This window comes from Ursus maritimus, unplaced genomic scaffold (genome assembly GCF_017311325.1).
Source record: "Ursus maritimus isolate PB19 unplaced genomic scaffold, ASM1731132v1 scaffold_26, whole genome shotgun sequence".
NCBI classification, from domain to species: Eukaryota; Metazoa; Chordata; class Mammalia; order Carnivora; family Ursidae; genus Ursus; species Ursus maritimus.
The window spans coordinates 25,268,284-25,281,470 of record NW_024425119.1 but is presented as its reverse complement, the minus strand read 5'-3'; positions in this window follow the sequence as shown (position 1 = coordinate 25,281,470).

Here is a 13,187-nt window from a genome sequence, read left to right as displayed (position 1 = left end):
ATTAAGAGCTCCCCTCTCAAGATGGGGATGGAAAATTTGAAGTGTGTCAAGAGAAACAGGAACCTTGTGTTGCCTCATTGAGGCTCATTGGTCGGAGATTGTGAATTGATGCAGACCCACAGTTTTCTCAAGCAATATTTGGTAGCCTGGTGTCGGAATAGGGTTGTCAGAGAGCTGAACTCATCCAGAGCTGGGATTTTCTGGAGTTAAGTGAGATCAAAAGGCAAAGGGGCCAGGAAGTTGAGAACATTGAAAAAAAATAAATAAGTGAAATGATAGCCTTAGAGGGAGGACCAGTCCATGTATGGAAGGAAGTAAAGATTTTGTGTGCAGGGGGGTGTGAAGGGGGTGAAGGAAGCATGAGGAGAGGGGATAAATAGGAAAAGAATGAAGGCTATCAAAGGAGTGGTCATCTTAATGAAGATTAAAGAACAGAAGGGAGGATTTTTTTTTTCCTACTCCCTTTAACGGAAAGAACATAGCTCTCTGGGGAAGTGGTTCTCAACTGGGATGTGGAAGAGATCGTGCATCCTCCCCCTGAGGACATTTGGCACTGTCTGGAGACATTTTTGTCAAAATAGTCTTGCTACTGGCATCTAGTGGGTACAGGCCAGAGATTCTGCTAAACATCCTACAGTGTATGTAATAGACTCCCACGTCAAAGAATTATCCAGCCCGAAATATCACTGGTGACAAGGTAGAGAAACCCTGCTCTAGAGAGTGTCATTGTAATGCAAAAACTATGAAATGTCCCTCCAGATGGAAACATTACCCAGGATTTTAAAGACCTGCCTAGCTAAGGAACCCATTTTTTTTAGCACAGTCATACTGCTATGAAGGTGAATGTGAAAGTCTATAAAAGGGTGGGTCCTTGTCAGGAACCCCTTGGAACATGGTGGTTGTGACTGGAGACTTCAAGCCACCCAGATACTTGGTACCAGACGCTGCTGCCACACAGCAGACAGCCTCCTACAGAGGCTCAGCCACTGGGATCTGCCCTTGGTGTGGGATGTCCCTCCAATCCCCAGAGCAAAGATGCCCTTTTATTTAACTTGGAGGCAGCCCCACTACTTAAAATGTCCTCTTTCTATTTATATAAGTTGGGATTGCTCTCTTTGCTGGGGAATGGCTCCAGTATTTTCTCAAAGTGCCACAGATATTAGTCAACTTCATAGTTATACTCTTATCCTGTTATTTTTTATTTGTTATTTATAGGCCAATCATCTAAATCTAGTGACAAAGGAGAATGAATCTTTTTTAGTTGGTTGTTTTCCTGAAAATTCAAGCAAATTCTTTTTGTGTTCTAAAAATACATAGACAGCTTCTGTACTCTATTTTTGTTACAGAGGGAGGGTCATTTCTAATTGCTCATTAGATGTTACATTTGGAAAATGGTCTCTGTATTCTCCTCAAATGTGGGGAAATTCCATTAATACCAAGATCACACAGAATGAGGAGCCTCAGTGAATCTAAAAGCAGACAGGAACAAGAACAACAGTTATCAGACTTGTGTGTATTGGAATCACCTGGAGGATTTGTTAAAACACACAGATTGCTGGGATCTGTTCAGAGTGTCTGAATCAGACCTAGGCGGAAGACCAAGAATTTGTATTTCTGACAAGGCCCGAGGTGATGCTGACATTACTTACCTGGGATCACATCTAGAGTACCACTGTGGATTTATACACTAATTTTCATGAATTCTTCTGTTTCAATGCTAGGTTATATTTAAGAAATCCTCTCTTATGTTTCAGTATCATATGTTACTGCTTGAAAAAACTATGCTGAATTCTTTTAACGGGTATTCCTGTGAACACACATATCTGAGAATGAAAACATTAAGCCTTAAGATGTTTTGCCAACTTGCATGTTCATAGCAACAGTTGCTATGATTTTTAATGACTTATTTCCCATAATCTCTTGGAAAGGACCAATTTAATAAATGCTCACCAAAACTGCATCTTTTTTTTTTTTTAAGATTTTATTTATTTGAGAGAGATTTGAGAGAGAACATAAGGAGGGGCAGGAGAAGAGGGAGAAGCAGACTTCTCGCTGAGCAGGGAGCCTGCAATGCAGGGCTCGATCCCAGGATCCTGAGAGCATGACCTTGAGCTGAAGGCAGACCCTTCACCAACCGAGCCACGCAGCCCCCCAAAACTGTGTCTATGTAAACACCTAAATATCTAGAGCTAAAATGAGAGCCAGGCTCCAGGTAGTGGGCCTGAGTGGCCTGTTCCTCCTTTGTATAAAATACCAGGTAGGTATCCTTTAAATAATGACATCCCTTTTGGAGCACCTGGGTGGCTCAGTTGGTTAAGCATCTGCCTTCAGCTCAGGTCATGATCCTGGGGGCCTGGTATGGAGCCTGAGTCAGGCTCCCTGCTCAGTCTTCTACTCAGCCAGGAGTCAGGCTCCTGAGTCAGGCTCCCTACTCAGCCTTCTACTCCGCCTGCCACTCCCCCTGCTTGCACTCACTCTCTGTCTCTCTCTCTGTCTCTCTCTGACAAATAAACATAAAATCTTTAAAAAAGGACATCCCTTTTGTTTAGTTATTCAATCTCTTCCATCTTTTAGTTTAAAATAATCACTAAAAATTAAACAGTGTCTTGGAATTTTTTCATGCTATTGAAAATTTTACTCCTAGTTTGAAGATAAGGTGATATTCTTGTATCTTTTTTTTAAAAAAAATGCTTGGGGCGCCTGGGTGGCTCAGTCATTAAGTGTCTGCCTTCGGCTCAGGGCGTGATCCCGGATCCCTGGGATCGAGCCCTGCATTGGGCTCCTCCACTGGGAGCCTGCTTCTTCCTCTCCCACTCCCCCTGCTTGTGTTCCCTCTCTCGCTGGCTGTCTCTCTCTGTGTCAAATAAATAAATAAAATCTTTAAAAAAAATAAAAATAAAAAAATGCTTTTTAGCCTTTTTGTGGAAACCAGATTTCACAAGATGTAAAATGAGCTAAACGTAATTAACATTTTTCAGAGAACTGACAGCAATGTTACAAATGGTCATTATAAGGAAAATATCAGAGACCTGTTTCAATATTTCAAATAACCATTTCATAAACATGTCACAGTATTATAGTAGGAATAATGTGAGAAAATGGTCTGTGGTCAAGTCAATTTAGGAAATGCTGGATTAATCAGTTAAGTAACTTCTTTCTGGGAGGATTTCTCCACAAGTTTAAAATGCTTGTAATCATTATGAATCTGCAGCTATGATTTTCTCAATGTGGCGTGTCTGAGGAATTCTGCTTTACCTAATGTGTTCTTATAAACGTTTTCAAGGACAACATGAAAAATACAATTAATCTAATATGTTGCCTCAGTCACTTGTGAGTGGTTGCTTGGGAAGCTCTGAGTTGGGAAGGGCTTGAAAGCCCAGCTGGGTTCAACAACAACAAAAAAAGAGATATATTTCTTTAGCCATGTCTGCCAGGCATGTAAAGAAGATGGTGGTACAGATGCTCTCTATGTATCTACTATATTTCTTCTAAATATTTAGTGGGTAGTTTTTTCCCCTCATAATTGTGATGCAGTTGTATAAATTAGTTCAACAAAGTAATGATTTGTAAATAAAATTTCCTTACTTATTTCAAGAAATTCCCTTAGGTTTACAAAATTCATTTCAATAGGAGTCCTAGTTACAGCAATCAGACAAGAAAAAAATAAAATGCATCCAAATTTATAAGAAAGAAGTTAAGCTGTGACTATTAAAAATAAGTCACTATTTACAGATGACACATAGAAAACCCAAAATACTCCACCAAAAAACTATTAGAAGTAATAAATTCAGTAAACTTGCTGGATATAAAATTAATACACAGAAATCCATCATGTTTCTATATACTAATAACAAAGTAGCAGAATGAGAAACTAAGGAAGCAATTCCATTTGCAATTGCACCAAAAAGAATGAAATATCCAGAAATAAATTTTAAGGGGGTGAAAGGCCTTTACTTTGAAAACTATGAAACATTGATGAAAGAAATCGAAGGTGACCCAAACCATGCTCATGGATTGGAGTAATTGCTTTTGGTGGTATGGACATTTTAATAACAGTCATCTATAGATTAAATGCTGTCACTATCAAAATATAAACAGCATTTTTCACCAAACTAGAACAAATAATCTGAAAATTTGTATGGAACAAAAAAAGACCCTGAATAGCCAAAGCAATCTTGAGAAAGAAGAACAACACTGGAAGTATCACAAACCCAGATTTAAAGATGTATTACAAAGTTGCAATAATCAAAACAGTATGGTATTGGCACAAAAAAATAGATATATAGATCAATAGAATAGGATAGAGAGCCCCGAAATAAGCCCATAATTATATGGTCATTAATCTACAACAAAGAAGGTAAGAATATGTAATGGGGGAAAAGTCTCTTCAACAAATAATGGTGGGAAAATTGTACAGTCACACGCAAAAGAACGCAACTGGATCACTTTCTTACATTATATATCCCAAAACCTCAAAATGGATTTAATATCTAAATGTTAGGCCTGAAACCATAAAAATCCTGCAGGAGAGCACAGGCAGTCGTTTCTGACATCGGTTGTAGCAACATTTTTCTACATGTGTCTCCCGAGGCAAAGGAAACCAAAGCAAATACAAACTATTGGGACTACATGAAAATAAAAAGTTTTTGCACAGCAAAGGAAATAAAACAAAATGACTGCCTACTGAATGGGAAAAGATATTGCAAATGATATATCCAATAAAGGCTAAATATTCCAAAATTATAAAGAATTTATACAACTCAATGCCAAAAAAAAAAAAAAATCCAGTTAAAAAATGGGCAGAAGACATGGACATTTCTCCAAAGAAGACTTACAGATGGCCAACAGACACATGAAAAGATGTTTAGCATCACTCATCAGGGAAATGCAAATTAAAACCACAATGAGCTATCACCTTATACCTGTCAGAATGGCTAGAATCAAAAACACAAAAAAGTGTGGTGAGGATGTGAAGAAAAAGGAATGCTTTCACACTGCTGGTGGGCTTGCAAAACTGGTGCAGCTACTCTGAGAAACAGTATGGAGGTTTCTCAAAAAATTAAAAATAGGATTACTATATGATCCAGTAATTTCACTACTGGATATTTACTCAAAGACTACAAAAACACTAATTTGAAAAGATATATGCACCCCTATGTTTATTGCAGCATTATTTACCATAGCCAAATTATGGAAGCAAGCCATGTGTCCATCCACAGACCCACAGATAAGAAAGATATGGTGTATATATACAATGGAATATAACTGGACCATAAAGAAGAATCAAATCTTGCCATTTACAACAACATGGGTGGACCTAGAGGGTATAATGCTAAACGAAATAAGACAGAGAAAGGAAAATACCATATGATTTCACTCACTTGTGGAATTTAAGAAAACAAACAAAGAAAAAAAACAAAAAACAGACTCTTAAATATAGAGAACTGGTGGTTACCAGAGGGGAGGGAATGGGTGAAATAGATGGAGATTAAGAGTACCCCTAACGTGATGAGCACTGAGTGATGTATAGAATTGTTCAATCACTGTATTGTATACTTGAAACTAATATAACACTGTCTGTTAATTATACTGAAATGAATGAATAAATAAATGACAACAGACTTGAATGGACATTTCTCCAAAGAAAACACACAAATGGCCAAAAAGCATATGAAAAGATGGTTAACACCACTAATCAAATCAAAACCACGAGATACCACCTTACACCCATTAGGATGACCACTATTTAAACACATACACACACACACACAAAGACCCAGAAAATAAGAAGTGTTGGTAAAAGGTATGCCTGGGTGGCCCAGTTGGTTAAGCATCTGCCTTTGACTCAAGTCATGATCCCGGGGTCCTCGGATCGAGTCCCACATTGGCTCATTGCTCATCAGGGAGCCTGGCTCTCCCTCTGTCTGCTACTCCCCCTGCTTGTGCGCTCTCTCAAGCAGTCCTTTAACCAACTGAGCCATCCAGGCTATCCCAAGATAGTGACTTTTTATAATTAAAAAACAAAACAAAACTGAGATTGTTGTTCATTAAATTAAGGAGGGTGAGGGAAAGGCCTGAAGATCCTGAAAGTTCTACAATAAATCAAAGGGTTTGCGACAATACAAGGTTACGAGCACCAGTGTGGGCTGCGTGGGTCTAGATTCTGACTCCACCGCTCATAAGCTGGGTAACATTGTCAAGGTACCTAATTCGCTGAGCCTTGGTTTCCCCATGTGTAAAACAGGGTAATACCAGCATTTATCTTCACAGTTGTTAGGCAGCTTGAATTAAGACATGTACAAGGCTTAGGAACGTGCCTGCCATACTAAGAATTTAATAAAGGTTAGATGTTACTCTCTTGGAACAACAACAACTCAAGAGAATAGAGACTGTAGTATTGATAGTCATTCCAAGAATAAATTAATTCTATATCAATGAATTCTATATATAATGGAAATCTAGAAGAATGCTAAACCCATCAACACCATTCCTGAAATGGAATTAATTGATTTAAGTGATTGATATGCAGCCCGATAAAATAAAAACTGCATATTTTTTTTCTGACTTTAACATTTCCTCTATTTTCACCATCTTAAAAATATTTTATAAGTAAATATATAGAAAATTTCTATTTTAAAAACTTCCAGGAAAAAAAAGTGTAGGGAAAGTAAAACATCCTTTTATCCAAGTCCCATGACTGGGCCTAAGAGTTAAACTGATGTAAGACAGATTAGCAGGAGAAAGGCATACAAATTTAATATTTTTATGTGTAGATGGGAATCTTTGGAAGGACAATGAAGAATTAAAGAAGGCTTTAGGCCCCCAAAGCTACATACCTTTTTACACAAACAACCGTAAATTGTGGAAATGTGATAAGCTATGATGAATTGGGTTAGGGCCAATAAACTGTGGAATAGGGACTGGGAAATATATGGGGAAACTAATGGAAAATCAGGGTTATTTTTATAGGTTTGCTTGAGGAAGTCCATTTCACTATCGACTCCCAGTCTCTGCTGATAAGAATATTCTTCTTTTTCTTATACAGGAAGGGTACCTTTCTCATGGGGAAATTTTGTGTCCTGCTTTTAGGTAGAAAGGGGGTGTGCAGAGAGCCCTTTCTATACTTGCTGTTTCTCGAGTGCCTTCAGCTCAAAATAATCCATGTGCCAAGGGGACATATTTTGGGGTGGCATGTTCTGAAACCCTTCAGAAGAAACAGTAATACACCATCAAATAATGGAAAGATCCATATCAAACTCCATTATTTAATCAATTTAAGCAGTTTGATACTGGTGAGAGGACAGCCAGATTAATGGGTGAGAAACCCCTCCCCACACCTACAGCGCCACTACCCCAACCCCCCTCCTTTCCAAACAGGTCCCAGAATATGTAAGAACGTAACAGTTGGTAAAGGTAACATTGCAGATCAGTGGTGGTAAAAGGAAGGACTAGTCACTGAATGTTTCTGGAGCAAGTGGCTAATATTTGAGAAAGAAAAATTAGACTTGTATTTCATTACAGACTAAACTTCAGCTAGGTCAAAGACTTTACTATAAAATTATGAAAACACATGACACCTAGAAGGAAATGTAGGTGTATATTTACCTGATCTTGGGGTGGAGAAGTTTTTCTGAGTATAGAGGCAAACAAAATCAAGCATTTGTTGAAGGATGTTAACTGACATATTACCCATAATAGTAACACTTTCCAAATACTCTATATGTTCCATAATTAGGAGACTATTTAAATTGTGGGCTCCCTGTTATGTGGGCTCCCTGTTATACACCCATTCTGTGCAAATCAAGAAGTGGCAATCAAAACATATTGAGAGAGACCAGTACTATAATAGGTTAAATGAAAGTTATAAATGGTTGCTCTGGACAAGAATTACAAGTTAGGGGCGCCTGGATGGCTCAGATGATTAAGGGTCTGCCCTCAGCTCAGGTCATGATCTCAGGTTCCTGGGATCGAGCCCCGAGCCCCATGTCAGGCTCCCTGCTCAGTGGGGAGTCTGCTTCTCTCTCTCCCTCTGCCCCTCCCCTTGTGCATGCTCTCTCTCTCTCTCAAATGAATAGTCTTAAAAAAAAAAAAAAGTAATTCTTTTTTTAATTCATTTTTAAGAGTTAGCTAACAAGAATTAGTATAAGAGACTTTTTTTTTTTGGTAATTTTATGCTTTTAAAAGCTAAATGACTTTTGAGGGGCGCCTGGGTGGCACAGCGGTTAAGCGTCTGCCTTCGGCTCAGGGCGTGATCCCGGTGTTATGGGATCGAGCCCCACATCGGGCTCTTCCGCTATGAGCCTGCTTCTTCCTCTCCCACTCCCCCTGCTTGTGTTCCCTCTCTCGCTGGCTGTCTCTATCTCTGTCGAATAAATAAAATAAAATCTTTAAAAATAAATAAATAAATAAATAAATAAATAAATAAATAAATAAAAGCTAAATGACTTTTAACCAATATACATGTTAATTTCATACAAAAATATAGGAATAATAGAATCCTATTTGTACAATTTTATAACTTAAAAGAAATTACCAGACTTTCAAGGCCTAGAAGAAAAAATAAACAGATTACCAAAGTGTTAATTGTGCTTTTTCACTAGATGGTGAAATTATAAGTGATTTTTATTTTCTTAGCACTTTCCTATATTCCTGAATTTTCAACACTGAAGATAGTTATTTCATAATCAGAAAAAAATAATTAAAATAGGCTAATGTTACACAAAGAATTAGAATAGTGTTCTACTGTGAATAATATTAATTTGATTATTTTACATATAACCTAATAATATGTGTCTATTTTCCCTCCCAGGAATGACTATTTCAGGCACCATAACATTTTCTTGACTTTGTTAATTCAAATAGAGAACTATGGGCTTCCAAACAATTCTAACAATCAGCTAAGGTTGTGCTATTGGTGTAGATGTCCTTTCTGGTAGATGAAAGAGCCAGAAATAACCTTTTTGGTTATTGCTCTCTCAACCAAGTATAAAATAAAAATTTTTCATTGAGACGACTGACTTAACATTATATTAATTTCAGGTGTAAACTATAATGATTTGCTATATTCCTATATTGTGAAATGATCACAACAATCAATATGGTTAACATTCATCACCATGCATAGCCACAATTTTTTTCTCTTATAATGAGAACTTTAAAGATCTACTCTCAGCAACTTTGAAATATACAGTACGGTGATATTAACTACAGTCACCATGCTGCACAGTGTATCCCCAGGGTGCATTTAGTTCATAACCGCAAGTTTGTACATTCTGACCACCTGTATCATTTCACCCACTCCCCAAGCCTGCCTCCGGCAACCACCAGTCTGTGCTCTGAGCTTGATTTTTGTTGTGTTTTTGTTTGATTCTACTTACCAGTGAGGTCATCCGGTATTTGTCTTTCTCTGATTTCACTTAGCATAATGCCCTCAAGATACATCCATGTTGCCACAAATGGCAAGATTTCCTTCTCTTTCTGATTGAATAATCACGTGTGTGTGTGTGTGTGTGTGTGTGTGTGTATACACATATAACACATTTTCTCTATCCATTCATCCTAAGTGGTTGTGTCCACGTCTTGGCTATTGTAAACAGTGCTGCAGCGAGCCTCAGGGCACAGATATCCTAACCAGTTAGTGTTTTCATTTTCTTCTGTTAATACTCAGAAGCGAATCGTTGATCATACGTTCTATTTTCAGTTCTTAATTTTTTATTGAACTATAGTTGACATACAATAGTGGTGTCAGGTGTACAGCATGGTGATTTGATAGTTTTATACATTATGCATTGCTCACCATGACAAGTACAGTTGTGATTTGTCATATAAAGTTATCATAATAATATCGATATTTCCCGTGCTCTACTTTTTATCCTTGCGACTTATTTATAACTGGAAATTTGTACCTCTTTATTCCCTTCACTCGTCTCACTCATCCCTAATCCCCTTCCGCTTTGACAACCACCAGTTTCTTCTCTGTATTTGTGAGTCTGTTTTGTTCTGTTTTTTAAATTCCACATGTAGGGGGCACCTGGGTGACTCAGTTGGTTGAGCCACCGACTCTTGATTTTGGCTCAGATCATGATCTCAGGGTAGTGTGACCGAGTCCTGTGCCAGGCTCCATGCTCAGCAAGGAGTCTGCTTAAGACTCTCTTCCTCTCCCTATGCCCCTCCCACCACTCATATTCTCTCTCCCTCAAAAAAATAAGTAGAGCTTAAAAAAAATAAATAAATTCCACATATAAGTGAAACCATACAGTATTTGTCTTCTCTGACTTATTTCACTTAACATCATGCCCTCTAGGTCCATCCATGTTGTCATGAATGGCAAAATTTCATTGTCACAGCTGGATAATATTCCAGTGACTATAAATACCACATCTTCTTTATCCATTCGTCTATGGATGGACACCCAATTTGCTTCCACAGCACCATAGGGGTGCATATATCTTTTTCAATTGTGTTTTCATTTTTCATTTTTGTTGGGTAAATACCCAGCAGTGGAATTACTGGATCTATTAATTTTCTGAGGCACCTCCATGCTGTTTGCCACAGTGGCTGTACGAATTTACATTCTGACCAACAGTGCACAAAAGTTCCCTTTTCTCCACATCCTCACACTTGCTATTTCTTCTTTTTGATATTTGCCATTCTGACTGGTGTGAGGTGGTATCTCGCCGTGGTTTTGATTTGCATTTCCCTGATGATGAGTGATGATGAGCACATTTCCATGTATGTGTTGGCCACCTGTATGTCATCTTTGGGAAGATGTCTATTCAGATACTCTGCCTGATTTTTAATTGGATTGTTTGTGGTGTTGTTGTTGTTGTTGCTTGTCATTAAGTTGTTTGTGTTCTTCATGTATCTTGGATGTTAATCCCTCATCAGATATATAATTTGCAAATATTTTTCTCCCATTTAATAGGTTTTGTTGATGGTTTCCTTGCTGTGCAGAAGCTTTTCAGAGTGAGGTTTATTAGATTCAAATTTGTAATCTATTTCAGATTGGTATTTGTGAGTAGTGTAAGGTATGGTCCAATTTCATTTTTTGCATGTGGCTGTCCAGCTTTTCCAATACTACTCATTGAAGAAACTGTCCTTTCCCATTGTATACTCTTGGCTCCTTTGTTGTGATTTAATCAACCACATATTCATGGATTTATGAGCGGGCCCTCTATTCTGCTGATCTATGTGTCTGTTTTTATGCCAATACCTTACTATCTGGTTACTGTAGCTTGGTAATACAGTTTGAAATTGCAAAGCATGATGCCTCCAGCTTTGCTCTTCTTACTCAAGATTGCTTTGGCTATTTGGGGTCTTCTGTGGTTCCTTACAAATCTTAGGATTGCTTCTTAGATTGCTTCTTCTGTTTCTGTAAAAAGTGCTATTGGAATTCTGATAGGGATTGCATTAAATCTGTACATTACTTTCAGTAGTACGGACATTTTAACAATATTTGTTCTCCTGATCTATGAGCACAGAATATCTTTCCATTCGTTTATGTCATCTTTCATTTCATTCATCAGTATTTTATAGCTTTCAGAGCACAGGTGTTTCTCCTTCTTGGTTAGGTTTATTTCTAGGTATTTTATTTTTGGTGCAACTGTAAATGGGATTGTTTTTCTTTCTCTTTCTCCTACTTCATTATTAGTGTATAGAGATGCAACAGAGTTCTGTATATTGATTTTTATATCCTGTGACTTTATTTAATTCATTTATCCTAGTTTCTTGAGAGTTTTCAGGGTTTTCTAAATATAGTATCATGTCATCTGCAAATAGTGACAGTTTTACTTCTTTCTTACCAACTCGGATACCTTTTATCCTTTCTCTTGTGTGCTTGCTGTGGCTAGGACTTCCAGTACTATGTTGAAATAAAGGGGTGAGAGTGGACATCCTTGTCTCGTTCCCATTCTTAGGGAAAATGTTCTCAGCTTTTCACTATTATGTTAGCTAGGGGTTTTTCACATATGGCCTTTATTAAGTTGAGGTATGTTCCCTCTAAACCTACTTTGTTGAGGGTTTTTATCATGAATGGATGTTGTACTTTGTCAAATGCTTTTTCTGCATCTATTGAAATGATCATATGGTTTTTATCCTTTCGCTTGTTGATGTGATGTATCACGTTGATTGATTTGCAAATATTGAACCACACCTGCATTCCAGGAACAAATCTCACTCTACTGTGGTGAATGATTTTTTTCTAAAATGTATTATTGGATTTAGTTTGCTAACATTTTATTGAAGAGTTTTACATCTGTTCATCAGAGATATTGGTCTATAGTTCACTTTTTTTGGGGGGGGTAGTGTCTTTTTCTGGTTTTGGTATCAGGGTAATGCTGGCCTCATAAAATGAATTTGGAGGTTTTCCTTCCTCTATTTTTTGGAATAGTTTAAGGAGAATAGGTATTAATTCCTCTTTTAAATATTTGGTAGAATTCACCTGTCAAGCCATCTGGTCCTGAACTTTCGTTTGTTGGGAATTTCTTTTAATAGATTTCTTTTATTTATTTGAGAGACAGAGAGAGCACTAGAGAGCATAAGTAGGGGAGAAGGAGAAGCAGGCTCCCCACAGAGCAGGGCTCCCCAGGACCCTGGGATCATGACCTGAGCTGAAGGTAGCCATTTAACCAACTGAGCCACCCAGGCACCCCGTTTGTTGGGAATATTTTGATTACTGATTCAATTTCATTGCTGGCAATTGGTCTGTCCAAGTTTTCTATTTCTTCCTGGTTTGGTTTTATGAGGTTATGTTTCTAGGGATTTATCCATTTCTTCTAGGTTATTCAATTTTTTGACATATAATTTTTATAATACTCTCATCTGTTGTATCTCTGTGGTGCTATTTTTTTTTTTCATTTCTGATTTTGTTTATTAGAATCTCTCATCTGGATAAAGGTTTATCAATTTGGATCTTTTCAAAGATCCAGCTCCTGGTTATAATTGATCTGTTCTTTTTGTTTGTTTCTATTTTGTTTATTTCTGCTCTACTGTTTATTATTTCCTTCCTCCTACTGGTTTTGGGTTTTGTTTGTTTTTCCTTTTCTAGCTCCTTTAGGTGTAAGGTTAGATTGTTTGAGATTCTTCTTACTTCTTGAGGTAGGCCTGTATTGCTATAAACTTCCCTCTTAGAACAACTTTTGCTGCATCCCAAAGATTCTGGATCCTTGTGTTTTCATTTGTCTCCATAT